Genomic DNA, 27,146 nt, shown 5'->3' with positions numbered 1-27,146 from the left:
TATTGCCTAAAATAATGCCTTATCAATCAACAATTCAATCTAACATAAAGGTCTCCGTTCCCGAATACTTACTGGCTCAAGATCTGGTACATAAATATGGAACCATTAATTCTTTTCCTTTAATAAAAAAAACAAAACGTTAAGGTGAAATTTTAACACTGATAATTCATGGAGTTACTAATAACTCGTATGTTATGAAGTTGGGTCCCCAAATCCCCTTTAATTTGTTTAAAACAACCTTGAGCATGGTTTTCTATTCACAAATTTATAGTGATTTCCCATATTTCAAGATCGTGATATGTACATTGATAGAACAACTCTTGCAACAGAGATACAGATAGTATATACTGTTAAGACGTTTACAAAAAATTATATTTTATTTTTAATTTTTAGGTTTTTCATTCAATCATACATAGTACCACTATTTTCATCAAATGTATGGTCAATGCTTTTATTACACCGCTTTTTGTCGAATATTTGCTTTTTGTCTGACGTTGTCTTTTGTTGACGTTGCGTTTTGTACGACGTTGCGTAAAGTCCATTATTGTTTTTTGCTAGAATAAATTAGCTTTTTGTCCTAAACTGTATATTCCCCCTTTGCTAAAACACCAGTTGTATAGACGTTGCAACCGCGATATGACGTCTCTGAGACCGCAAAAAAAATACGTCGCAAAGACATTGGAACGATCTCTGCGACGTCTTGACAAAACCTGGTTAGCAACAGTGCATTACCTCATGGTACGCTGGAAAAATGTCTTCCGTGGTTAAATATATGTCAGCATTTGACACTAGAACTGCGAAACATCTAATTTTAGGTTAGTCCGTCTTATTTAAAAATCAAGGAGGGTCGGTTGAGAGCAACAGTTACCTTAACCATTGACATATTGACCTCCGAGTTTTCATCTGGATACCCTTTTTCCACCAAAACATCCGTGTTTTAGTAACAGTGACCTAGATCTTTGACATATTGCCCAAATATTAATAGGCTTCTTTCCATTCCATGTATTTTTGATCCCTGTAAGTTTCATTCAAAGTTAGCAATGGATATTCAGGTTGTCTTCCGAAAACCATTTGTTTCGGTCACATGACGGACAGACGGACAGACGGATGGAATGACGGACTGACAATGCGATTATTGTATTTTCCTGAAATTTTGTCGAGGAAAATAAGAATTAATAAGCTAGAGACCACTGTGAGTGATGAGATGATTCATTTCTGTCCTTAGCAACAACTGTATTGTGTACGTACGTTTCGGTAATCAAATTAAACATTTTAAGTGATATTCCAATGGGTACGGATTGCGTCACTTTGATAACATTTTTGTTACGGTATTGTTATAAAATTACCTTTTTTTGCCAAGCCCTTTAAAGATCCGTCTTAATTTATTTGAAAGGTAACAATATATATCACGGTCGCTTAATGGTATGTATGCCATTGGTTTAAGTAACCAAAAATGCTTTAATTTTACAGCTGACATTTGCCTCCAGGAAACACACTTTAAAAACAAAAGATATAAAAGAAGAACAATATTTGTCCTTTTCTTGGTTTCAATATTTCAGTTTCACACATAAAACTGCATGCAATGTTTACTAAAAAGAGACGATTTTTCCTTCCCTATTGTTTATTTTCAATTTGAAAATGATGTTGTGCCGTTGGTCCCTACTTATGATGCTTTTATTTCCCCACTGGTTCGTTTTGCTTTATAGCTTACAGGAAAATAAAGTTTCTTGCTGCTACAGAAACTGTCGGTGTTGGAAATTTGGCATCTACCTAGTTTTGATTTCATTCGAAAGGCTTAAAATACTTGTACGTTAGAATAAAAAAAACAAAACAAAACTAATTCGTCCTGCGTATAGGTTTAATGCATACGCACTTGTCTCAGATTTTTTAACCTAGACTTTTTATAAAGATGTAGGGGTTAGATATAATAAGAGACACGCTCCTGTGGCTTAACGCAACAAGCCAGTTTGTCTCATGTAGTAGTAGTTGTAGTAGTTGTTTTCCTTTTGACCACAGTATTTTAATGAAAGACTCAATTTCGGTAACGGAAAAATGGGCTATTCTTCAATCAGAATTTCTGCTGGTGGGGTCTTTTATAGCTGACTATACGGTATTGGGTTTTCTCGTTGAATGAAATGCTCTTGTGCGCAAAGGTCGTTTCAACCAAAAGAAGATCCGTTGTTTTGATCTGATCAACAAAAATAATAAAAAACCAATATCATATTTTCCTTGTCAAACCATAATTGTAAAAATTGTTTGAAGTTTATATCTGTTTCAAGAAAAAAATATTAAATCTTCTTAAAAAGTGCAATTTATAAGAAAAAAGTCGTGAACACCAAAATAATCAAAAATCTATTTCTAGTAAGATACAAACAACAAAAATTAAGATACAAACTCCAAGTACACAATTAATTAGGTGCATAAAATGTGAATTTTAAAATATGTTTTCACTGATGGAGCTAGAAACAAAATAAGGAAATACGAAAAGATTTGAAACGTTGAAAAGCATTGATCACAGAATAAGAACACCAGGATGCTCTAATTAGAGAATGACACACTTTCATAAATTGATAGACAACCTGCGAATCAATATAAATCACAGAAATATGTATAAAACATAAAGTTATAAAGTGATATTTTCATTTGGTGAAAATATTCACGCCGTGCAAACAGAATAAATTTTTAAGCAAATGTTTTGACAAGTATATAATTGCTTCATCTCTGTTTCGAAAGTTGATTAATTAATTTTCATGTCATGTTCATTGCAATATGGGAAATTACTGCAAATTCGTGAAAACAAAACAAGCAATAGACGTTTTTAGAAGAAGTCAACGAAACATCAGCATCATTTGGAGAAGAATTGTGTATCATACATTTTCATTTGCCATGATAAAGGTTTCCAAAATGTTGAGGGAGAAGCAAACTTGAAAACATACAAGTTTCAGGTCTTCCATGCTTTAGAAGTGTTTACATTTCACCAATACCTTTGATCATAAGAAAATAAATGATAGTCTCAATGTATTGTAACTGATTGATTGATTGCTGGTTGCTTAAAGTCCAGTGTATTGTAACTGTTGCCAGAGTCAATCAGAAGTTCAGTCCGTTAAGGTAGATGGAAGGTCTAAATTTTTATTCATAGATTTTTTTATTTTCTTAGGAAACTTCTTAGTGATATGTACTTCGAAATTATCAAATAAAAACATGGTGTCACCAGTGTTCCAAGCTCAAAATTTTGATTTGAAAATTTAAGGTAAAATGAACATTTTGACGCAAATTTCATATAGACAATGAAGGAAAAAACGTTGATTGATACATTTATTGAATAAAAAGTGTCATTTCTAATCCATAGAATTTTCTTATTTTTTGTAATTGAATTCTCCAAATGTTAATTTAAAAGTTGAAATTAAAAAAAAATGGTAGGTCACCGTCCATATAAGAAAGATACGAGTTAATTGAGACAAGAAAATAGACAAAAAAGGGAGTTAATTTTTAATTCATAAATTGAATAAATTTGAAAATTAACTATTTTTCTTGTTCAAATTTTTATTTGTTTCTTTAGATATATCAATGGAATTTGGTATGTTAGTGTCTAATATTGAGAGGGTGAGTTGTGTACCAAAAAGACCACATTTTTAACTTGACCTTTGATTTCAAGGTCAAATAATTGAAACTTACGAAGTGTTATATTATAAACCTGTAGTTAATTGTGCGAGCCTTAACATTTTAGTCTTTTGAGATAAATCAATGATGTATTGTATGTTTTTGTAAAACCATGGGACAGCTTGTTATATACCATCATGACAGCTAGCAATTAAGCCTTGACATTTGGCTTCAAGGTTAAATAATTGATATTTCAAGTATGCATGATTGATTGGATGTCAACAATTTTGTTTGCATTGTTATATAAATTAATATGAAGTTTGTTATGTATGTGTATAATCAAATGAGGGTAGGTCATGTGCTAAGGACTGCATGTGTCCTTGACCTTTGAACCCAAGGTCAATAATTGATATTTTTAGTATTGACATGTGAAGCTAGAGTATTGCATTTTCATAAAAACAATTTTTGGTATATCCTTTTACGGGAAATAAGTGGACGCATTGTCAAAACCGTAGACAACCATCTTACTTCTGACTGTGTAATGACATTTGCATGTGCAATTTGTGGGTAAAACCAGGTTTACAGTGCACTTATCCAGTTTCTTATATAATTACTGGACGAATTCATAACAATCTTTATCACTCCTTCAACAACATCAAAAAGGGGGACTTAAGATCCGTCTTGAATATAATTGAATAGATAGTTTTGAAATGGGAAAAAAATGATAATTTTCTGTGATCAATTAATGTTTTGAGTAACAGCTACAGACTATAGTACACTGGATAAGTTTGGATATGTATCCTTCAGTCGGTGTGGAAGGAATTTAGTATTGTTGATCAGATCACACATGTCACACTCATTTTGTGTGTTTCTGAAATGAAATAAATGGCAACAGATTTGAACCATGTACGATTATTTATTTTCTCATCAGGAAATGAGGATATATTTGACATTTTCCAACAAATACAAAGCATATTTTTTTATACTATAAAACAGTCATTAGAAATTACATCATCATAAATCTTCTTATTTAAACCAAATAGAATTTATTTCTTGATTCTCAGACTCTACCTCATGTAAACTTTATCATGTTTATGGTTCAAAACATTTCTTTTTAATTTGGCAAAAACTTTTAATATTGAAAGAAAAGTTTGCTTTTTTAAAATTAATTTGGTGTAAAATGGACCCTCAAATACCCTAGATTCATTGCTATACCATGTATATGTCTAGGAAACAGACATATATACACAACAAGACAAATACTGGGTCAGGACCTGCGTCTGCATTCAATTGATTGAGGTAATATGTATTCCATAGCATAAATAATCAATCCCAGAACAAATATTAAATCATTTGCATTCTCTGTCATAAAAGCCAAGAAAACATTGACGAAAGTTTTCTATCCGTTGAACTCCAGTAGTATAAACTGAACCAATATCATTACATACAAATGTATAAGGATAAACATAAATGATGCTTTTTGCAACGCAGGTAAAAAATTAACCAAGATCAGGACATATGGAAGGACAAGGGTAAATCTAAACGGTCCTTTCCCTTTTTTTTCCTTCCTCCTGTATCATTTAGTAAACCTCAGAACCAGGTAATTTTTCATGACCTTATTGTTACATGTTATTTCAATCTTCATGCAGAAAATCAAACAGTTTTTGAATAACTCTTGTACATTTAGTTACTATCACACTTCCCTTGTTAGACCAATCAGCAAGTAAGGCTTTAAGTCCATCTATACCATCTCGATGTACTGCTAACTTTAAGTGAGACAATTTAAGGTTAGATTTTGATGCCTTCAGCGCACAAGATTTTGAAATAGCTTTACAATTTATAGCATGAGAAAAAGTGTTCAAGTTTTCTTGGATAACATGTGAATCATAAGGATAACTAACAGGTAATGAAAATTCTACCACATTATCTTGAAAATTCCCTCTTTCAATTACAAGTTTGTACAATACTTTGGTGTCATGTATAGCATTATGAGCACCTTAAGTTTCACCTAAGAGCTCTCTTACAAGAGATGTTTGGCTGTATGAAGACATACTAGGAACAACACTTTTGAATAAATCTAAGGTGTCACAGAAAGCACAAATCTGTAAGCAAAATTCATTCCACATGTTATGAATATACAATTGGTTATATAACACATGGCTGTCAAAGCGTTTGATATTATGACCTACAAGAATACATTTTCTAGAAACTTGATAAAAATATAATAAAGTTCATCAATGCTTCATGGGCCATCTTGTATTGGACTGCAGTACTGTTGTGAAACATCTGATTACCGTTCACAAAAATTTGTGTGACCTCTGATGCTTCTTTGGATATTGCCTGGGACGGAAAAATGTAAGTGCTAAAGTTCACTGTTTCTGAATAGGCTACTAATTGGGTAATGTCAGATTTCCTACCTACAATAGAACAATAAATAAAATGAATCTTTGATGACAAGGAGTAAGTGAAATATCAAAACAACTTTTATCTGGCTTCATACATACACATTTACACACTTATAAAGCCACAAAATCTTGCATTTAATTATTATTGACACATGCATGTCAAGGTGAATATAAAATATAATAAATAATGAAAATGGGCTATGTATGAAAGAGACAGCAACTAACCAAAAAAAAAAATGATGCATGTTTGACACTAAATCTGTTCTGGACAAACCAATTGACATCAAACAATAAACTCAAAAAGTTTCTATTTAATAGTGCACGCAACTTTGTGATTCAAATTTTCCTGTTGTATTAAAAATAAACAAATCGCTTTGTGCTGATAACAATTTTTTGTTCATGTACTGTAAGCAAAACATTTTTTAAACTCATGGACTTTTTTTTACCATGCATACAATATTCATGTACAAGTATAATTTGCATTTTTCACATCAAAGTGACGTGTATCACAAAATTAAACTTAGATTAAAACATTAGACGTTAATTTTACACTTACTGAGGCCAGTTGTCTCTAAATCAAAAATTACTACTGGTGCTTTGATAACCTTTTGTTCATTCAAAGAGATCTTTGTGATGTCTTGTATTTCAGGAATCTCCTGGGACTCCTTGTCTGTTACTTCAGGTTTTAATCCTATAATTTGATCATAAATTATTGAAGGATTAACATGTACATTGTGCACCTTGTATAATTCAAATAGCAGATAATATAATATGTAATGTACCACAGATTTTTATCCCTGCATAGAGTAAGTATCTATTGTAGTAATCCTCTTAAATTAACTTTTCTCATCGGCACCCATACCCCATCTCCTTATATCTTTTATTTAAATTTTGAAACAACATTTTTAATTAACTCAATACGTTTAAATAAAAAATTCACACAGACTGTAGTAATCACAAAGAAGAACCAGAAGTGGGAGTGTCTCTAAAATATTTACATACATGCATGTTTTTGACTTTTAACTAGCTGTCAGTAACTGCGAGTACTCTCAAATCGTACTTTCTTGTTTATTTGACCTGTTGATACTAATTGTAATGCTTTTTTGTTATTTAATGCTAATCAGGGTTATATCTGTTCTATATACCAGCTTTGATAAGTGTTTGGTATTACTATAAATTTTCACTTCTTCGTACTATGAACATCAAAATTATTAATTTTGTAAAAATATTTCCGTTCTCTATTTGAACTGTACATTATACCTAACAACAAAATTATTTTCATTTACCTATGTTTAAAGTAATTGCAAATGGCTGATATTTTTGTTCAAGGATATTGTTTTTCTTAAATTGTTTAACATTTCACAGCGGTATAACATGTTACTTTAATTATTCTTCCCTTAATTTATTTGTTTTGTATTTACATTGTATCATAGATCAAATTTTTTTGTTCAGTGTATGTTCACTGGTGTTAATATGTCTTTTGATTGAGTTAAGCCATTTCAATTGATATCTTATAGTGTGTCTTTCTATGTTGTGATGTTACACTGTTGTTTCAGATAAGGGTGAAGGTTTGGTACCATTAAAACATTTAAACCCGCTGCAATTGTTTGAACCTGTTCTAAGTCAGGAATCTGATGTTCAGTAGTTGTCGTTTGTTGATGTGGTTCATAAGTGTTTTCGTTTTTCGTATTTTATATACTAGTAGATTAGACCATTGGTTTTCCCGTTTGAATGGTTTTACACTAGTAATTTTTGGGGCCCTCTATAGCTTGCTGTTTGGTGTGAGCCAGGGCTCCGTATTGAAGACCGTACTTTGACCAATAACGGTTTACTTTTATAAATTTTGACTTAGATGTAGAGTTGTCTCATTGGCACTCATACCCCATCTTCTTATAACTATATTTTTCCCCTACACAAGACAACATTCTTTTAATATTTATTGATAACATACAAATGTATAAAACATGTGTATTGAATTGGCATAGTTGTGGTCATTTTTAAGATTCTGAAGATCTCATCGTATTTAGGCATATACATATGAAGATTGGTTGTTTCAACATTAAAATCTATAAATAAGCAAAGTCCCAATTCATCCAAATACAATTTTAAAGTTCATAATAACAGTATAAATAAATCTTACTAAATGAAATATTTAAGGTACAGGGCAAAAAAAGGGGGGGGGGAAGGGGGGGGGGGGGGGGGCGATGCAAACTAAAAAAAAATGACAAGGAGAGGGGGGCGCAGATTTTTTTGGTAAAATTATTGAAATTAAGCTTTGGACAACCCATACTTTACAAATTATAGGGGGCGCATGCCAACCACGCCCCCGCCTTATTCTGCCCTTGATGTTAGAAACTCTGTTCATTATGTAAGATTTATTTAAATATTATATTTCAGAAAACATTAATGGTGGCTTTTTAGTAGTAATATATACCTATTTCACTTTCGTAAGTTTTTCCTTCCCTTATTTCTTTACTAGAAGTCTTATATGTTCTTGTCTGCTCTTGGCTTCTTTGGTTTTTGCCTTTTTTTTTGTTGTTTTTTGTTCCTTTTCATGTTGATTCTGGAGCTTCTTTTTTTTTTTTTTTCCTTTCCAGGAGACAGTCCCATGGATGCATGAACCTTCAAAGATATATAAAATAAAGAAAATAAGACAAAGTTTTGAATTATATTTTTTCATACTGATTAAGATATGAATAGAGACATAGCATATAAACTTAGATGTAGTTGTAAATAAAGCGACAAGTCGTAACTGATGTAATATTCCATATCCATGCATTCAAGTTGATTTATCTTGCATATATTTTGTTGATATATCTGCCTAAATTTTTATTCACCTAATATGAAAAAAAAATGTTCTTTCTCAGACCATTCAAATAATTATCTCCATAGAGAATGTTTGTAGTTTTTTTCCAATGAATGAAAGTTATAACAACAAGCTTCAAGAAGCTTGAATTAATTGGTCACCTGGAAATCCGGAGCCACTGCAATAAATCGCAGTTATTAATATCGCATTAGCGTTTATTTCTCAAAAATCGCAATAATAAATGCATGCAATAATATCTGCATTTACAGTAGTTTGGGATTAAAAAACTGCTAAAAGTAATATTTCCAGAGTAGTAACTCTTAGACTGTAGTATACATTGATCATCTATCTTTTAAATTTTTCAAAGAGCTAATAAAAGGTGCATATAGTTACACCTCACTAACATAGGCATATCCTTCATTCTTTTGCAAGATAGAAGAATCTACCCTGTAGCCCAAGCTTGCTTATGAGGAGTAGTGCTTCGCTTTTGGAGCTTTTGCAGCAATCATGTTGTTAAAGTTTTCATTTGCTTGTGAGCTTGACAGTGATGCAAGCTTCCTTGGATTGACTGACTCATTCCCAAAAAATATCTTCTCCATGTCTGTCCGTAATGAATCAGACGTCAGGTCTTTTCCATGAGGTAAATTACTGTGCTTATATTGTTCTTCGTCTTTAAGAAATCCACACCATGATCTATTACAATTAGTGTGGTCCACATACATGTGCTCTACTATAGTTTTTAGGCCATTTTCCATTCCTTCAACATCACCTTTGTTTTGATCTATCATGAATGAAAAAATCTTTAGTAAAGAATTCATAACCATTTAAGAGAGCTGCTTAATATGTTTTAATTGCATATAACTTTATAATGACATTCGTTTTGACATGATTTCTGTCACTGGTTTTAATCATGTTTGATTGGAGATATGTCTTTTTCAGCCTGTCGAATCCAGTCGTATCATCATCACCTGCAATTTCATCTATGTTGATCCCTTTGTTCTTCACATCCATTACCATCTGAACTAGCATATCAGGCACCATAGCCTTCGCTGAGCCTGTCCAATTTTTCTTACAATTGTGCTCTTTATGCTGAATCCCCCTTTTTGTTGCACTGTCACAGATTCTGCATTGCTGACATCTTATTGCATGATGGACAACTCCTCCTGTATTTTTAGCGATCAATGTTGATACCCCTGAAATTATTTATTTCAATTTAAACTAGCTTAAATAAAATTTTGAGTTTAAAGGACATAAATGCCCCATATTGTAATATTGTAAGAAATAAGCAATATCTGCATTAGCCCAAACTATAATTATTTTGATCAAGCTCACAGAAGAAAACACCCTCCTCCTTGTCTATTCTGCCATTTATTGTCCAAGCTTTATATTTCTCGTTAAAATCAGTTAAAACCTTCAAGTTGAATTGTCTCCCCTTTCAAAAATTTCACAACATTATCTTCCCTTGTAATATTCTGACAAAAAATGTTTTCCTTCGTGTATATCTACATAATATGCCTTTCACGGAAATAAACTGTCATTATTATAAATTAGAAGGATTTGAAAACCAAAATTCATCTTCAAACTCATCTTTCATATAAAGGTTTCATGAAAATTCAGTTTAACTAAAATATTTGCAGAGAAATTATGAGATCTACAAGAGACTTTTGTATGACAGTTAAGAATGGTAATGTTAAGGATGTATTAATGTGAAATTAAAAAAATAAATAAGGACCAAATGACCTAATATATCTAGCTTAACAGAAAAATAGTTTTTATAATAAAATAAATTATCTGATTGTTTGTTCATGTTGTTTAAGCTCAATTAATATCATGCCTGACAAACTGTTATATGCCCTTCCAGAACCTTTTTTTTTGACAGCAAGTGTCTGCAGATACTGTGATTCCTTTTTTTCTTCATTTTCTATTGTATAAAAATAAAGCTTTCATCTATCATGTTTATATATATATATATATATATATATATATATATATATATATATATTCAAATTGTTACCATGACAGTAAAGATTGCATCTGTAATTTGACTATTAACTCTATTTGAAAATTATCCTGTACATTTGTATCAATATGCTGAAAATATGTATTACTGGTAATTTTTCACAAATTTGTAATGACGGTAGGTATACTGATCTCAAACTAAATCTTTGATGTATTATTAAAACTGCGTTCTTTTGTGCAATCTGTTCATTTGAACATATACCCGATTATGTCCCTTTTAACTTAACATGGTACTTTTTGAGTGAACAGAATTTCCTTATAAATTTTAATGTGGTTAATTATAACCACTTACATAACTTGAAAATAAACAAGGACTAAATTATGAAATTTTCGAAAAAGAGATCAATGGTACATGTATTATAGAGCTTTTGAAGGATTAAGGCGGAATATTGTCCAAAAAAGAATCTCATTTTGCATTAAAATTTTCAAAGCAAGCTTAAAAAATAAAATTTATTTTTGTTTTGTTGTTTATAATAGACGCAATTAATTTTTAAGGTATATTGCACTAGTGCAAAATGGGTATACAACATATAGGTCAATATATTATAGGAATTTGTTTCATACATTTTTGTTGTTGGTTTCGGTGCTATACAGAAAAAATAGTTCCTAGCATGTTTGTTGTTACAAATGATACCAGTGTATCCCAAACTTTCTGTCTGAACATATATATAGCATGTATAGTAGATAAAATGCTTCGCTGAGCGCAGCTGGATACGACCGCAGAGGTCCAACCCTGAACAGTTGGGGCGAAAAAGGACACAATATTCGCACTTGATACAGGTCTGAATTTGGATTGTAATTAAATATATGACACATAAACTTAGAATTGGTTATATGACTTGAATTTATATTCAATTTTTTGCTTTTGTGCAATACACTATGCTGTTGCAAATTGACCCTAAAAAAATAAATATTTGAAGAAGTTTTCTTTTTAATTTCTGAAATCTGAAATGAAAAAAAAAAAATTGCCCTCACAATTTCTTTTTTAACCCCCTCCCCCTTTTCAAAAAAAAATTCCTTCCATCAAGATATGGTCATAATCTCAATTCAAATTTCCAATGGAGTTTGCATCCATAATTACCAATTTCAATACATCATAAAAGTCTTAAATAGATAATTTGAAAGCAGTGTAAGGGAGGTAATCCAACATTGTACAACAGTGTACAATTTTTTTTTGTATTACCTACCTTACACTGCTTTTAAATTGTCCATTAACCAGGAAACCCTTGTTTTTTCCCAATTTGTGTCCCTAATTCCTAAACTGTTTGAGAAATAACCCCTAAAGCCAATCCTAACCATCCCTTTGTGGTATGAAAACCAGCGGTACCAGCGGTAAGGCATATGTGTGGTCAAGATTGACAAGAACCTCTACATGTACAGAAGGCATCTCAGAAGCTGTGTCTTCATTATGATAAGAAGTAGAGGGGTCTGAAAGTGAGTCTTTGTCGTCAGTGTTAATAAAATTATTTGCCCTAGAGTACGTTTTTGCTTTTTTGAATCTTCCTGATGGAGATCTTTCGGCCATAATTTGTAAGATTATTGCAGACGATACGATATAAATTATACTTACGGCAGGCAGTAACACAAAAAATCAAATCATCGTCGATGTTGTGATCCAGCCATATTCATAGCTAGTCTGATATTCTTTCTGACCATACTTTTTTCAATATTTTTTTCTCTTTTCATTTCCAATCTTACTATAAAATTTCGCAATACTGATGCAAATATTGATATTATAATCTTAGACTCTGTCAGATTTTTTTTATAAATATTTGCAATTGAATGGTATAAGCAAAAATGGAAAGGGAAATCGTCAAACAAGTAATATATTTTTTATATGCCATTAATAATAACTGGCTTAATAATTTTCCAGAAAGTGGCCTTGGAAATCCAATTTCTCAACAACAAAAATTAAAGAAAATAATAACTATTTTTTATCTAAATTGGTGTTCATTCTGTAGTAGAGAATTGATAAGAAGTAGTGGATTCGTAAACGATAATCAACGAGCGACTTTAGTCGCAAGTTGATTATCATTTCAACCAATTTTTTGATAAGTGTGACTAATTAATAAGAACTTGATTATTGACTTATGTCAGATGATACCCAGTCAACAGAGTAACAGTTGGCCAACGTTGGCAAATTGTCGGTCCGTTGGTCGACCGTTGGTGTTGGCTGCACAACATTGGCCCAACGTTGGCAAATTGTCGGTCCGTTGGTCGACCATTAGTTGTTGGCTGCACAACATTGGCCCAACGTTGGCAAATTGTCGGTCCGTTAGTCGCACGTTGGTGTTGCCTGCACAACATTGGTCCAACGTTGACCTGCTGTTGTAAATCCATATTATTATCTCATGTTGGTTATAAATAATCGGGCCAACGTTGGCATTACGTTAGTAGCAAAATAGGGCCGATATGAAATTTTGTTAATAAAAATTGATTATGAAATATTTTACGCTTTATTTCTCTTGGGAAGACGGATGATTTCGATTGCTGCATGCTTTATGAAAAGTTAATGTTATACCGAAAGGGTTCAACAACTGAAATTACATTTACAACTCTATGTTGGGCCAATGCTGGGCCAACGTTGATCCTATATTATACTCAATATATAAGTCAGGTAAAATTTATACTGGAATATCATTACTGTAATAAAAAAAAATATATCGTTAACATAGATTGCCTGGTTAAAAGTTTAAATTTATTGCAATCATTATTTATTATAACTTTATTCATTAAACGTTGTGAATCATAATGATTTAGCAATTATATACAGAGTGATATTTGATACAGCCAGTCTGTTAATCAAGCACATTCTGATAAGGTTGACCATATGTTAGACAAATTTCAAAGATAGTTGCTATGGTAATTAAGTTTATAGGCAATCTGAATGTAATGGGATGGTCACTTTTGTGGTTATTTCCTGTTGTGTATTTGTAAGAAAGCAGTGAAACGAAGAAAACAAAAAGAGAAAATCATATTATCTGAGGTTCAAAGAAAAAGAAAGTGACATGTAAGTAATAACTTTAAAAATTCTGTTATATATACGATTGTGAATGACAAACATATATGATTTTTTTTAATCTGAGGGATGTTGTTCAAAATTAAAACATATAATTTCTATCATTTTATAATGTTGATCTTGAAGTTTATACGTTTCTGGCGAAATATTTTCTAGATTTTGTTTAAACCATTTTAATCCTAAATAATCATGACATACTTGCCACTGAACATTAGTATCATCAAACAAATTGTATATTGCTAATATTTTAATGTTTTATTTGTGAAATCTATAACGATTGCATTTATCACTATTACTGAAGTTAATGGAAAAAATCTGTCTTAAGATGTACCTTGTTCCGTAATGTTTCAGAAATGTGGTATAATGATTTCTACTTCATAGAAATATAAATGAATTTGTTAGTTTTATTATTTCTAAATCGCATGCAAACATATACGATATATTTGTGAAACCTGATCATATACACACTTGCATGTGTAACAGTGTTTTAGATATCAAATAGAGTATTTATGTATCAAATTCATTGCAAGAATGTTGTAATTTATATATAATTATACGGACTCGACTGAATTTAGTTTTTTGTCCTCGGCAAAACTTTTTCAAAAGAAAACGGATATTTGAATAGTTTGTAGGAGTAAATATCAGTCACAAAAAGCTGACGCTTGAAATATAAAAAAAAATAAATAGGGGGGATGTAAAAAAAGACTATACCACACATAAGGATATTTATAAAAGAAAAAGACTATAAAGATTATTGTCTGAATTACTTGAAGTACCTTTTCTTTTTAATATACAATTTTACATTTAAATATAAATTTATAGGTTAGATATTTGAGTACTACAGAAGACAAAATAATTCAGAGGGCAAAAGGAATAATACAGAGCTAGGAATAATAGAAATTATTGACAACATCCTGGCTATAAAATGCATGGGAATGGAGATGGGAAAAATGCATTCTACCATTTGATAGCCCAGAATGAATAAGTTTAAGAAAGTAAGTTAACATAATAGCCATCATTTATGCTACATCGGATTCGAATTTCACAGATATATATGCATAAAATGTTTAATACTACCGTTAATGCTAGTGTATTTAGATTTGACTTTGTGTTTTTTTTTCAACTCGTTTTATTTATTTACTTAGAACGTTTTTTGACAAAGTTTCCTGTATCCATTTCTTCACTCAATTTTCCTGCTTAACCTAGCTTAGGCGAGGTTAAGTCTAGCCATTATAGTAAAGCATGCAATATGCCTTTTGCCTTGGATTGTATAGGCTAGGGCAAATATCAAAAAAGAGTATTTTTTCTAACTATTGTAATGTACCAGGACACCAGAAACAATGCATTTTTTGTCTCTTTGTTTATTTTTTAGGATTTAATATATTCTAAATATACATACATTGAGTACTCATTTATTCATCACTTTATTACAGAGGTACATGTAGTGAAATAACTTTTATGAAGATATGCTAAACTGGATATTAAAAGGATGTAACATTAGACGGAGCCAGAAATAGTGACAAAACAAAGTGTAGCAGAAAACAAAAGTAACACTCTTGTGAATAAAAACCATGTTGGAATACAGAACTAGAAAAATAGCTGTATACAATGAATTATCAAACCGTCATACAGTGCTTGGATATTGCAACATAAACTGTAATGATATTATACAAATGGGATAAATGAATTATCATGAATAGACTTTAAAATTTTCATTCTATAGATCTGATTTAGCAACGTATAGATACAAAAAAGACTTTTTTTTAAATTTGCTGGTTGTCTAGCTAATAATAAATTATATTTAATCATACCTTTGTATTTATATTATTTAAAAAAAATAGGTAACATGGATACGTTGATTAAGTTCATACAAATATAGGTATAAAATTCAGAAGTACAATTCCTGGAGAAAGATTGATTGGTTGTTGGTAACTGAAACGTCCATTGACAAATATTTCATGCATGTTCAGGAAGATTGAGAGAAAGTGGCAAAATACAAAATTTTCGGGTAGTATGTAAGACACAACATGGTATAGTGGATCTGTAAAACGCAATAATTGCAACATTTAAAAAAAGTATTACTTTCGCCATTTTGAGCTGATGTAAGAACTAGGAATTATTGCAGTTGTTGTCTGGAAGGGATTTTAGTATCGTTCATATGGATAGGAAAGTTTACAGATTGAACCAACGGAGTGCCAACGTTTGTTAACAGTTTGTTTTACTACGTTGGCCCAACGTTTGTTCAACATCGGCAAGTATTATTCCATCATTGGACCAACGTTGGGCCAATGTATTGTATAAAACCTTACAACGTTGTGCCAACGTTTAGCCATCACGTTGGGCCAACATAGGGCCACTTTGCACTTATACATTGGGCCAACGTTTAAAAACAACGTCGGGCCAATGCATGTAGGTACGTTGGGCCAATGTTGTGCCAACGTACCAATGTTGTCTGGGTAATGACACTGATTTTACTTGTGAAATAAAATTTGCTTGCATTTTTTTTACATATTTTTTTTTCATTTTTTGTCTTTTCTTTGAAAAAAACCCACATCTGATTAATCATTCAGCTAGCTAGCAAAATTAACAGAATATTTTAAATTAGTGTAGATCAAAATAAATAATACATTTGTAGGTTTACTATTAAGGTCAAGAATGTGTGTATTCAGTTAGGTGTGTAATAAATTGTGTCTATTTAATTACGTAACAGGTCATGAGATATTAACTGTGGTGAGTTAAGACTGGGGTTGTTTTTAATTAATACTGACACCTTTGAGTGTAATTATTTGAAAATCATGACAGTTGATAATCATACTGACTCTTACTTGCCTATGGAAAGAATTGGAGTAATACCATTTCAAAAAAGTGTGGGAATCAACTTAGATATATTTATACACATGTTGACCTAAATTTCATTGAACAATAACTTACTCAAGCATAAGATACTAATATAATACTTTCAAAATTATTATCAACTGATTCAATTGATGTACAAGTACTTTTTCAAATTAATTCATAAATAGTGAATCATAATAAATTTTGATTTACAAAGGAACTATATGCAAGTGTATATCTAAAATAAAAGGGTTGTTCGACCAATCTTTCCTTAATTTAAGGGCAAATAACATGTCAAAAGTTGTCAGTTCATGATTAAAATAGTGTAGAAAGTTTCTGCAAGTTGTAAAAACACATAATTAGTTCCATGATATATCTTCAACTTAGTATTCTGCACAATCTCCAAAACCAGAGTGATCGCATAGATCCAGCATGGTTGAATCAAAAATTAACTTGTTTACCTCAGATTTTTTCTGTCGTCTATTTTTTGTGCAGAATCTGTGTGGAATTGCTTCATACGCTACCAGGACGAAGATCATATTGTTAATATACAATTCTACATCACAGTATTTATCAAAAGCAGTCCACTGTATCACGATCACAGTTTATTTTTCATTTTTTTTTCCATTCTTGACCATGTTGTGCGGGTCGCCATAAACGGAAGTAAACAATTTGCAGCAATCAAACTGAAATGAGATTATTATTTTGATGATTGAGTGAATAAAATACTATTTAAAAAACGTTTCTGATAATTTTCACAGAAATTAAAAAATAATAAGTCATGGAATATCTTACTTTGTTCAGAACCAAATAATTTCCCCCCCCAAAAAGCCGCCTCAAATAAAAAGAACGAAATTAATAAAAACATTAAATTTTGTAAATTATTTTTTAATATATTTTTTGGTAAAATATCACAAAGCTTTAGATGAGAAAAAAATGGGTATAATACCAATGGACAACACAAATAGTCATAATATTTGATAAATGCATCAATTCAACATGCGACGTTATTTTATATTTTCATTTTTGAAAGTCGATAAAGCACACATAATAACTATAAAACAAAAGGTCTAAGTTGATCTGAATTCTCCAATTTTTAGTTCTTTTTTCAATGATACATACCTCTACCACTATATTCATCAAATATAAGGTCAATGCCTTTGATTAAGCGCTTTTTGTCCGCTATTTGCTAATTTTATGATGTTGCGTTTTGTCTGATGTTGCGCTTTTTCTGACTTTGATTTTTGTCCGACATTGCTTTTTGTTATATATATAGATGTTACGATTGCGATATGTCCTATCTGAGATCGTCTTTAATTACAGTCTCAAAGAAACTTGATAGATCTGTGTGATGTCTTGACTAGACCAGGTTACCAGAAAACAGTGCATTAAACCATGATAAGCTGAAAAAATATCTTCCGTGGTTAAAAAAAAAGGTAAATATATGATACTTAAACTGCGAAACATCTAAGTTTATGTAAGCTTGTCTTATTTTAAAATCATGGAAGGTCGGGAGCATTATTGACCTTAATCTTACCTTATTTACCTCAAACTTTTTATTCCGGAAACCATTTTCCCCAAAAAAAATCCGTTTTAAGTAACAGAGACCTTGATCTTTGACTTATTGACCCCAATATCAATAGGATCTTTCCATTCCCCGTATTTTTCATCTGTATAAGATTAATCAAATTAAAGAAGGAATGGTCAAGTTGTATTCCGGAAACCATTATTTTCGGTCACACAACAGAAGGATGGAATGACGGATTGACAATTCTCTTGAAAAAATTTCGAGGAACTTAAACATTAATATAGAGACCACTATGAGCGATGAGATGAATACATTTTGTCCCTTACAGCATCTATATTGTGTACGTACGTTCCCTATTCAATTTGTTAATTTTCAATTTGAAAACGATGATGTTCCTTTGGTCCCTTATTATGGTGTTTTATTTCCCTACTGGTTCGTTATGCCCGTGTCTGTAGTTACGTAAAAAAATAAGATAACAAAAAATACCGAACTCCAAGGAAAATTCAAATCGGAAAGTCCCTTATCAAATGGCAAAATCAAAAGCTCAAATACATCAAACGAATGGAATAGATAAAAGATACCAATAAACATGCTCTATATATAACTGGTAAATGATCAAGTCAGAGATATTGCTACCACAAATGTAATTACACCTTTACTTGTCATGTTCAATGCTATGGTTTTCACAAGTGGTGCATGATCTAAACCTTTCCCGAGCACCATCAATCATTTCTGTGGTTTTGTTGTTCTCAGTCTTTAGTTTTCTGTGTAATGCTTTGTAAAACTGTATTTTTCTCTTCAGCTTAAATTTTTTTTTATTGTAATCCTTAGGTTTTCAGTCTTTGTTTTAAAAAAAAGATACCAAGCGTTCCCTTACGTTAAAATTCATAGAAAATAGTCGTTATATATTAATATTTTAAAATGAACGTTCTGAGGAGTAAATTTCATATTTCATTTTCAAATTACTATGATAAGAACAATTAAGATTTACAATTTTGACCCGTCTTAATTGAACTACATTTTTCGAATTGGTCTGAAACATCCAAGTTCGTGACCTCTTTTTTTCTCAGCGTATGTGTTCTTTAGTCAATTTGCTCTAATATTCCAACTTATTTTCTTTATTCAATGTTTGTTACTCTTGTTCTATGGCTTTATTAAAACTGCCAACGGCACGAAAAGGTAAGTTTTTTATCAGTTGAATCGTTGGAGGTTGATTTTCCCGTGAAATGAGTCCACTGTCGGAACAAATCAACTGTATCATAGTCATAAACACTAGAAGAGGTGTTATAATTGCCAATGAGACAACTCTCCACCAGAGACCAAACGACGTAGAAGTTAACAGTTTACTACAAGTTCTGATATGTATTCTAAGTGCAAAGCATCTGCCGGAAACGAACGAATGTATGATATATAAATGTTTGTTCTTTCCTGTCTTGCGGAGCAAAAAGAGGGACAACATGATACCTTTATGTTTTGCAAGATTGAATACATAGAATCATGAACATATGAAATATGGTCAAATAAGTTGAAATATTATTTTTTTACCAAAATGCACAATAATATTGGAACAGATGAGACCATACATATAATTATTTCACTTATTTTCCGAGAAGGTCTTTTTGCAGGTAAAAAATTAAATAACAAAAATACAGAACTCGGAAAGTCTTTTATAAGATGTCAAGATAAAAAGCTCAAACACACCAAACGAATAAAAGAGTATTTGTAAAATATGTTGGGGTCTTTGGAGTCATGTTGTAAAGCAATAATTCTGACCCTTCCCTGAAAACTTTTTAAATGTCGATCCTCTGTGCCAAAATTTCTCACAAATTTGTTGAATTCTAATCGTTATTAATACTTGATATATTGCCCTATGTATTTAAAAACAATTAAAATACTTCTACCAGTTATACGGGGATCAGTAGATGCTTAAGAAATAATTATTTCATGCCACGCTCTATGCTCATTTTAATATTGGTAGGCATTATATTTGTCAATATCTTTATACCTAGCGTCAGCATACCCATGTTAAAATGAGCATAGAACATGGCATGATAGAATTATTTCGATTCTAATGGGAAAATTTAGAACTTTTGTACTTCGAAGTTGACCTATAATACACATTTGAATGGCAGCCATTATGATTTATGAAACCAAAACAATTTAGAAAATCTACCGTTTCAAGGTAAAATATGAACAGATGCATGTTAACTTACTTTTAATATGATTTTATTTTATTTCCTAGCGAGATACGCCAACACAAATGTCCATTTTGTTTTCAGGCGTTGTTCAAAATACAGACTTGCAACTTCAATTGTGACGTCAATCACGTGCAGCCCATATTCTATTGTAATTGTAACATTTTGATTCCAAAGCGAAAGAAGAACGTCATATTAGAACTATCTGTATTGATTAATTCGTCCGAGTAAACAGTACTATAGTACTTTGATAAGGCCCTTGCCGGAAAATCATTTTGAACGTTTTGTTATTGAGGACGTCCTTTCATATCATAAGAACTTATAAGATTTAGTTACGTGCAGATAAAGAATTTTGCATAAATTGTTACATTGGAAATACAAAATCGCTTTGAAAAAAAAAATGCTTGTAAATATAAGTTTTCAATCTTTTTTTCTGTAATGCCTAATCTATTGATATATTGTTTTCTATTCAATCACACGGTAAGAAGTTACAGCTGTTGTATTATAATTATGTGGCCTGGGAAAAGGAATTTTGGTTGAAAATTAGGAGATTTAAGTATTGAGTACTTAAAAATTTGCGAGTTTCAATTGGCGATTTGATGGTAACAAATTGAGTTGAGCAACGACGCTTTGGTGTTCGGTATTTTGTCATAGTTAAAGTTTAGCTTACTATGTGGTATGGGGTTTGCTCTTTGTAAAATGTCGTACTGCAAAATGTTATTGTCATTGTTCACATCTTTGATCGTTGGTTTTTTTGGAAAGTTATCTCTTTGAAAGAGGGACGAAAGATACCAGAGGGACAGTCAAACTCATAGATCGAAAACAAACTGACAACGCCATGGCCAAAACTAAAAAGACAAAGAGACAAATAATAGTACAGATGACACAACATAGAAAACTAAAGACTAAGCAACACGAACCCCACCAAAAACTGGGGCTGATCTCAGGTGCTCTGGAAGGGTAAGCAGATCCTGCTCCACATGTGGCACCCGTCGTGTTGCTTAGGTTTTTACAAATCCGGTAAATAGTCTAATTCGGTAAGTCACATTCGTGAAAAGGGAAGTGTATTGTAGTTACGACGTAAGGAACATATCCAATATCATTTGTGAAACGGTTATTCCATAACGGTCAACCAACTCGTGATGGCGTCCGTAAAATTTACGAAGGGATGATTTCAACTTCACCATTTGGAACTCTTGGCTTAATAGCTTCCTTGTGAGCAGCAATCCTCTATCAAGGAAATCATGATAGGAAACACAAGCCCGGGAATATCGTATCAATTGGGAGATATATACTCCGTATGCAGGCGCTGCCGGAATGTTGCTACATAGAAATGGAAAGTTCACAATTGGGAAGCTGAAATCATTGAAAGTTATACTTAACCTCTTCATTTTTTTAAATTGGAATAGGGTAAAGTGTTGCTTTGTTCTAATTTTTGCAACGCTTATCACACAGTTCAACTCGTTCAACTTAAATACAGCATAAAAGGCTTAGTAAAGACGCTATAGAGCGCAGAAAGCCACAAGCGCGTGAACAAATAGTCATGAAAATTTAAAAGTTTAATAATGGGGTGCGAACGCACAGTTTGTCTTAAAAAAAATCCCGGCAATGTGGAATACACATGTATCCAACATCGTAATGCCAAATATGACTAAAAGACGATTTTATAAAAAGTTAAAATAACTGAAAAATACATCTCCCCGATGTGTAAAAATCACATCAAATAAATTTCAACAATGTTTTCATACACTTATTACGCGATGTAGCTTTAGCCTATTTTTTTATAAAAAAAGTATATTCATATTGGTAGATACAGAAATAAATAGCGTTGGTATATGTACCTTATATACAAATCCGTCTCATTGGTAAATACTCTTAAAATTCTAACACAGAAACAAAGCTTGAAATAAATAAAATCAACAATTTATTAGACAGTTTATTTCCAATCACCGCCAAAGGGAAAGAGCTACTAGGTCAGGCTAACTGGTTTACTGCCTCCAACTACGGGAAAATAGTTTCTGGCTGTGCCGAAGAGACACATACGTCCATGTTTTAATTAAAGCAAGGTTCTCATCGTTGCTGTATATTTTTCAAATGAAATACCGAATATTAAGCTGGCCGGGGTGTCTTCCTCCATCTTGAATTTTGAATAGCAGATAACAATAGGTCTAGATCTTTAATAAAAAGTGCAAATTTGGAGAGTAGTATGTAATTCATGTGTAAGACTTTTCGTGTTAATATAGAAAAATATGTGTTTTATCATATTTTACGGCTGTATTTTACAAAAAAAAACAGAATGTTTTTGTTTGATTCAATTTTTTTCAACTGTAAGGGGAGATAACTCAGATAAAGTAACTTTTATAATAGAATGTGTTATGAATTTACCTATTCTATGATGTAGCAAGAAAACGAGTTCGGTGACACCACTTTTTCTTTTTTCTTATCTGAAAGCATATTATTAGAGCTATCTTATCATATTTTATCTTAAAATTCTATGGTTTAGTTTTCTTTCTATCACAAAAAATTGGGTTTTCCATGTATAATCTATACAAAATCTGACAATTTTGCACAACCTGTAGCTCGAAAAAAAGCCCCGTGACCTATACTTTTTATTATATTTTTGAAAAAAAACATGACATGAACTACTTTTTGACAAATTATTAAAAAATTCTATGGATTTTAATTTAGACCCCCATCTACCTAAAACAATATACTATTCTTCTTCAATGAGTCCCTAATATTACGTCATTAGGGCGTGACGTCATACATATCGAATGACGTCATCTTAAGGCATATGACGTCACAATTGTCCAGCTGTCGTATTTTCTGGCTGACGAAATGCAACCATATAAAACTACCGGCAGCAAGAGAGTTAAAAATTAGTTTTCCAAAATATTTCTAACTTTCTAATGTGAATAAAACATTGAAACTAAAAGATAAATCTTTTGGTAGATTTTACTAATCAAGTTATAAACCTTACCTTAAAATAAAAGCCCTGATTGGTCGACACAAAGTTATTATGGTTTAAAAATTGCGTCTAGAGTAACGGTTTGGCCTAAATTTCCTGAGATTTATTCAATTTCTTACACGTTAGTACATAAACATGAGGAGATGTTGTAATGGAACAACTTTCCACAAGAGTCCAAAATGACGAGTCCACAAACCTACATTGGTTCAGTTATTAGAATCCTAAACAAATATTAGACATACTGGTTCGCTGCTCCTTAAAAACTTACATGAACATAAAGCCTATTGCTTCTATAGAAACTGTCGGTGTTGGAAATTTGGTAACGCCCTAGATAGGAGACGCAAGCTCTGTAAGATTATATACACTGGGAGATATATAGTACATATGAAGCCGCTGGTGGAATGTTGAAATATAGAAATGGAAAGTTAACAATATGAAAGCTTAGATCATGTCTTTTACTGTACAGTTCAGTACTCAAACTATCCTCATTGTCCATTGCTAGATGTAGATTTAGATATAAGGCAGGTTATCTATATCAGTGGACTACCTTTATATTCAGTTCCATGGGATGAATGCGTTCAGCAAAGTCATCATATTCATCAGCTGTAAAAGTTGCCAGAAAGAGTACCAAGACTACACAATAGCTGTATTGCATCGTATAATACATTATAAACAGATGGTGACTAAAACAAACATTACACGACAAATGAAAGCGGATAATAATTTAAAACATGTAATTGTTCGCTTGACTCTGCATGATTTTACAGTATAATTATTATAACATAACATTTACATCATAATTATAGTGTTATCTATATTGTAGAACAATGCTAATAAAATTCCATTGTTTGATTATTCGACAAGTAAATTGTTCAAAACACGTGCTGGCATGGTTTGATTTCACTACAAATAATTCATTGTTAAATCTGTATCAAACTTGGATGGTTTATTTTTGGGAATACTTTTATAAAAAATATTACACCAGGGTTTTCGATATCACAAACTAGTCAATACCTTTACTAAATTTTATCATCGGTACAAAGACACATTCGTAAATATAAATCAACATGCAGACATCTTATACGTTCAGGTATTTCACATCCAATCTTTTATGGTAATATTCTTTACAAAGCACAAAAATGTCGGCATTCACCTCAAAAGCTAATCCAAACCTTTAAACAGACTTATTCAGAATGGATATAGCTACGATACTGTTGTCAAGTCATTAAGAATGGCATATTTTGGTACTAATATTGATTCACTGATAGGATCTTTGCATCGGAAATAAACACATTTATTCTAAAACCAGTTGTTGGCATGATACGGGTTATGTTCTTCTCATATATGTTATGATGGTATGATACTAAACCCCTAACGGAAGGGATTGTGCTTGTTCTTCATATGATGAAGACATAATCTTTCAATCAGTTTAATTGAGGTCTGGAGCTGGCATGTCAGTAACTGCTAGTAGTCCTTTGTTTATTGATGTATCATTGTCATTTTCCTTAGTTTCTTTTGTTACTTATTCTGACATCGGACTCGGACTTCTTCTTGAACTGAGTTTTACTGTGCGTATTGCTGTGTGTTTCTTTATTCTACATTGCCTAGAGGTATAGGGGGAGGGTTGAGATCTCAGAAAACATGTTTAACCCCACCGCATTTTTGCACCTGTCCCAAGTCATGAGCCTCTGGTCTTTGGTGGTCTTGTATATTTTTTAATTTAAGTTCATTTATATGTTTTGGAGTTTAGTATGACGTCCATTTCTCTGAACGAGTACACATTTTTATTTAGCGCCAGCTGAGGCCCACTTCGGATGCGTGATTTTCTCGCTCCATTGAAGACTCATTGGTGGCCTTTGGCTGTTATCTGCTCTATGGTCGGGTTGTTGTCTCTTTGACATATTCCCCATTCCCATTCTCAATGTTATTGCAAAGAAATTATCATCGTTTCAAATTTACAATATATATTCACATTTACGGTTAAACCTATTGACTGTTAATAAAGGCTTGAAATTTGTTTTGAAATATTAGCCGGCCAGAAATACAGTTTTTTTTTGTTAGTAAGAAAACCAATAACACCAGATTAGCAGTGCATTTCATTATTAGCTCAATTTACAAAATTCCTTAGTTAGCTTTTCTCATCACTTGGCGTCCGTCATCCGTTTAATTTTACAAAAATCCTCTTAAACTACTTTTCCAATGGGAACCAAACTAAGTAATAATCATCCTTGATAAATCTATATTAAAAAAATGTGTCATATGATTCTGTCCGCCAACCAACACGGTCGACATGGCTAGAAAATAACATGAGGATATAATACGTTTTGTGTTTACTTTCTTCAAAGCCCCTTCAGAATGAGAAAATCTGACTGGCAGAAATTTGCAATACAATTCGAGCTACCTACTGTCAATGTATATAAAATGGCGACTTCGTATAGAAGTGATTGCTGTTTAATTGCAGATTTTATCTTTTTTTAATTTTTGCCTATAATTTTGTAAACTAAAACAGATAAAGAAAACTTTAAGAGCAAAACTGATCAGAAGACAAGATCTACAGATAATCTGACATGGCTGATATCTGCAGAATACTCCTTAATAGAGTTATTGTCCTTAAATGACGATTTTTACCATTTTTTGGCGTTTTTGTCTCTTGTCTCAAAAACAATAATCCAAGGATAGATTTTTTAGATACAAGAAACATAACTGGAAGCAGCTGGGTAGGCCTATGCACTCATATTGTGTGATATTTTATCATTATCATAAGACACATTTGCCCATCTAGGTAAAAATACTTATTTCAAAGTAGTATGAAAATGTAATGTACGTTGTTTTCATCATTATTTGTTATTGGCTCTTGTAAATGCTACATTAAGGTGTCTTCTGTCACGTCCGCACTTTGGAAGGGAGTGTTTGTTTGTTCTATCCAAGATTTGGAACTTTTCTCCGGCATATTTAGTTTAAAAGTAATTATGGGATCTTATGATACGTTATCCTCGGTAAACATGTACCCGTCTTACAATGACAAAAATACTAGTCTGTGAGATCTGTAATTGGAATTATATTTTGAAAATGAATGCGTTTTTCCTTATTATTCTTACTATAATATGTGTGTATTATTGTATAAATACAGTGCTTTTTAACCGACCCGTGTCATATCTTTAGATAAAAGCAACAGGTACGATCACGTACTGCTGTTTACTTGACGAAGTTGTAAGAAAGTCAGTAGGTAAAACATTTTATTTTCTACTAATTAAAAATTCTTTAATTGATCAGAGTTCTGTTCTACATTTTTTTAATAAAGGGACAAAAGTAGCGATTCGATGTTATATTTTCTTGTTTACATTGTCAAATATTCGTAAAGGCCTTCGCCGCATACGTCTCTCGCCTACGATTGCTTCTGTCTGTGTAAAAGTGTAAAGTTGACTGCCAAAAACACGGCCCATTTATAAGTGAAACACGAAAAAAATAGAAGCTTTTTTGTTTAGATGCTACTTCTTTATTTACAGTATCAGTGTCGTAACATTGAAGGATGATCTAACACAGTTGTTTATGTCTTAAAATTTATCGTTCGATTGTATGTCAGTGATAAATGAAAAAACAACCTGAAAATTGAAAACAAAAATATGTTTTTAAATTTGGCCAAAAAATATGTCAAAGTAGGTAGGGCCAATTACTTCTGTATTTGATTTACTTACATGGTCAAAATATAAAAAGTATTTAATCCTGATAGACATTGAAAATACCATTATCTAAATTTTTTGGAAAAAATGG

The 27,146-nt window shown here is 31.7% G+C and overlaps 1 protein-coding gene and 2 long non-coding RNA genes across 8 annotated transcripts in view; 2 read left to right on the top strand and 1 right to left on the bottom strand.

The window, feature by feature from the left end:
- The window catches only part of LOC127702690 (neuropeptide-like protein 30), a 119,255-nt gene that overhangs the window by 5,588 nt on the left and 86,521 nt on the right, over positions 1 to 27,146 (top strand). The gene's annotated exons all lie outside the window — the stretch shown is intronic.
- The window catches only part of LOC127702704 (uncharacterized), a 119,815-nt gene continuing 98,408 nt past the window's right edge, over positions 5,740 to 27,146 (bottom strand). For 2 of the 5 annotated variants that reach the window (XR_007982540.1, XR_007982539.1), the window contains exons 2-4: positions 8,440 to 8,627; positions 6,562 to 6,696; positions 5,740 to 6,017 (exon numbers count right to left, since the gene is read on the bottom strand). This is a non-coding gene — a long non-coding RNA (uncharacterized LOC127702704). Of the gene's footprint in view, positions 6,018 to 6,561; positions 6,697 to 8,439; positions 8,628 to 9,779; positions 10,472 to 27,146 lie in introns of those variants that run through there. The other 3 variants (XR_007982542.1, XR_007982541.1, XR_007982538.1) reach the window with 2 other exon arrangements.
- On the top strand, positions 13,570 to 15,659 carry LOC127702703 (uncharacterized). Of its 2 annotated transcripts, none has more exons than XR_007982536.1 (3): positions 13,570 to 13,840; positions 14,672 to 14,844; positions 15,283 to 15,659. It is a non-coding gene; the product is annotated as an uncharacterized LOC127702703 (long non-coding RNA). The 2 variants fall into 2 exon arrangements; XR_007982537.1 differs by lacking the exon at positions 13,570 to 13,840 and adding an exon at positions 14,065 to 14,483.

This window comes from Mytilus californianus, unplaced genomic scaffold (assembly GCF_021869535.1).
Source record: "Mytilus californianus isolate M0D057914Y unplaced genomic scaffold, xbMytCali1.0.p SCAF_5, whole genome shotgun sequence".
Taxonomy (NCBI): Eukaryota; Metazoa; Mollusca; class Bivalvia; order Mytilida; family Mytilidae; genus Mytilus; species Mytilus californianus.
This window is presented reverse-complemented; position numbering and strand designations above follow the sequence as displayed.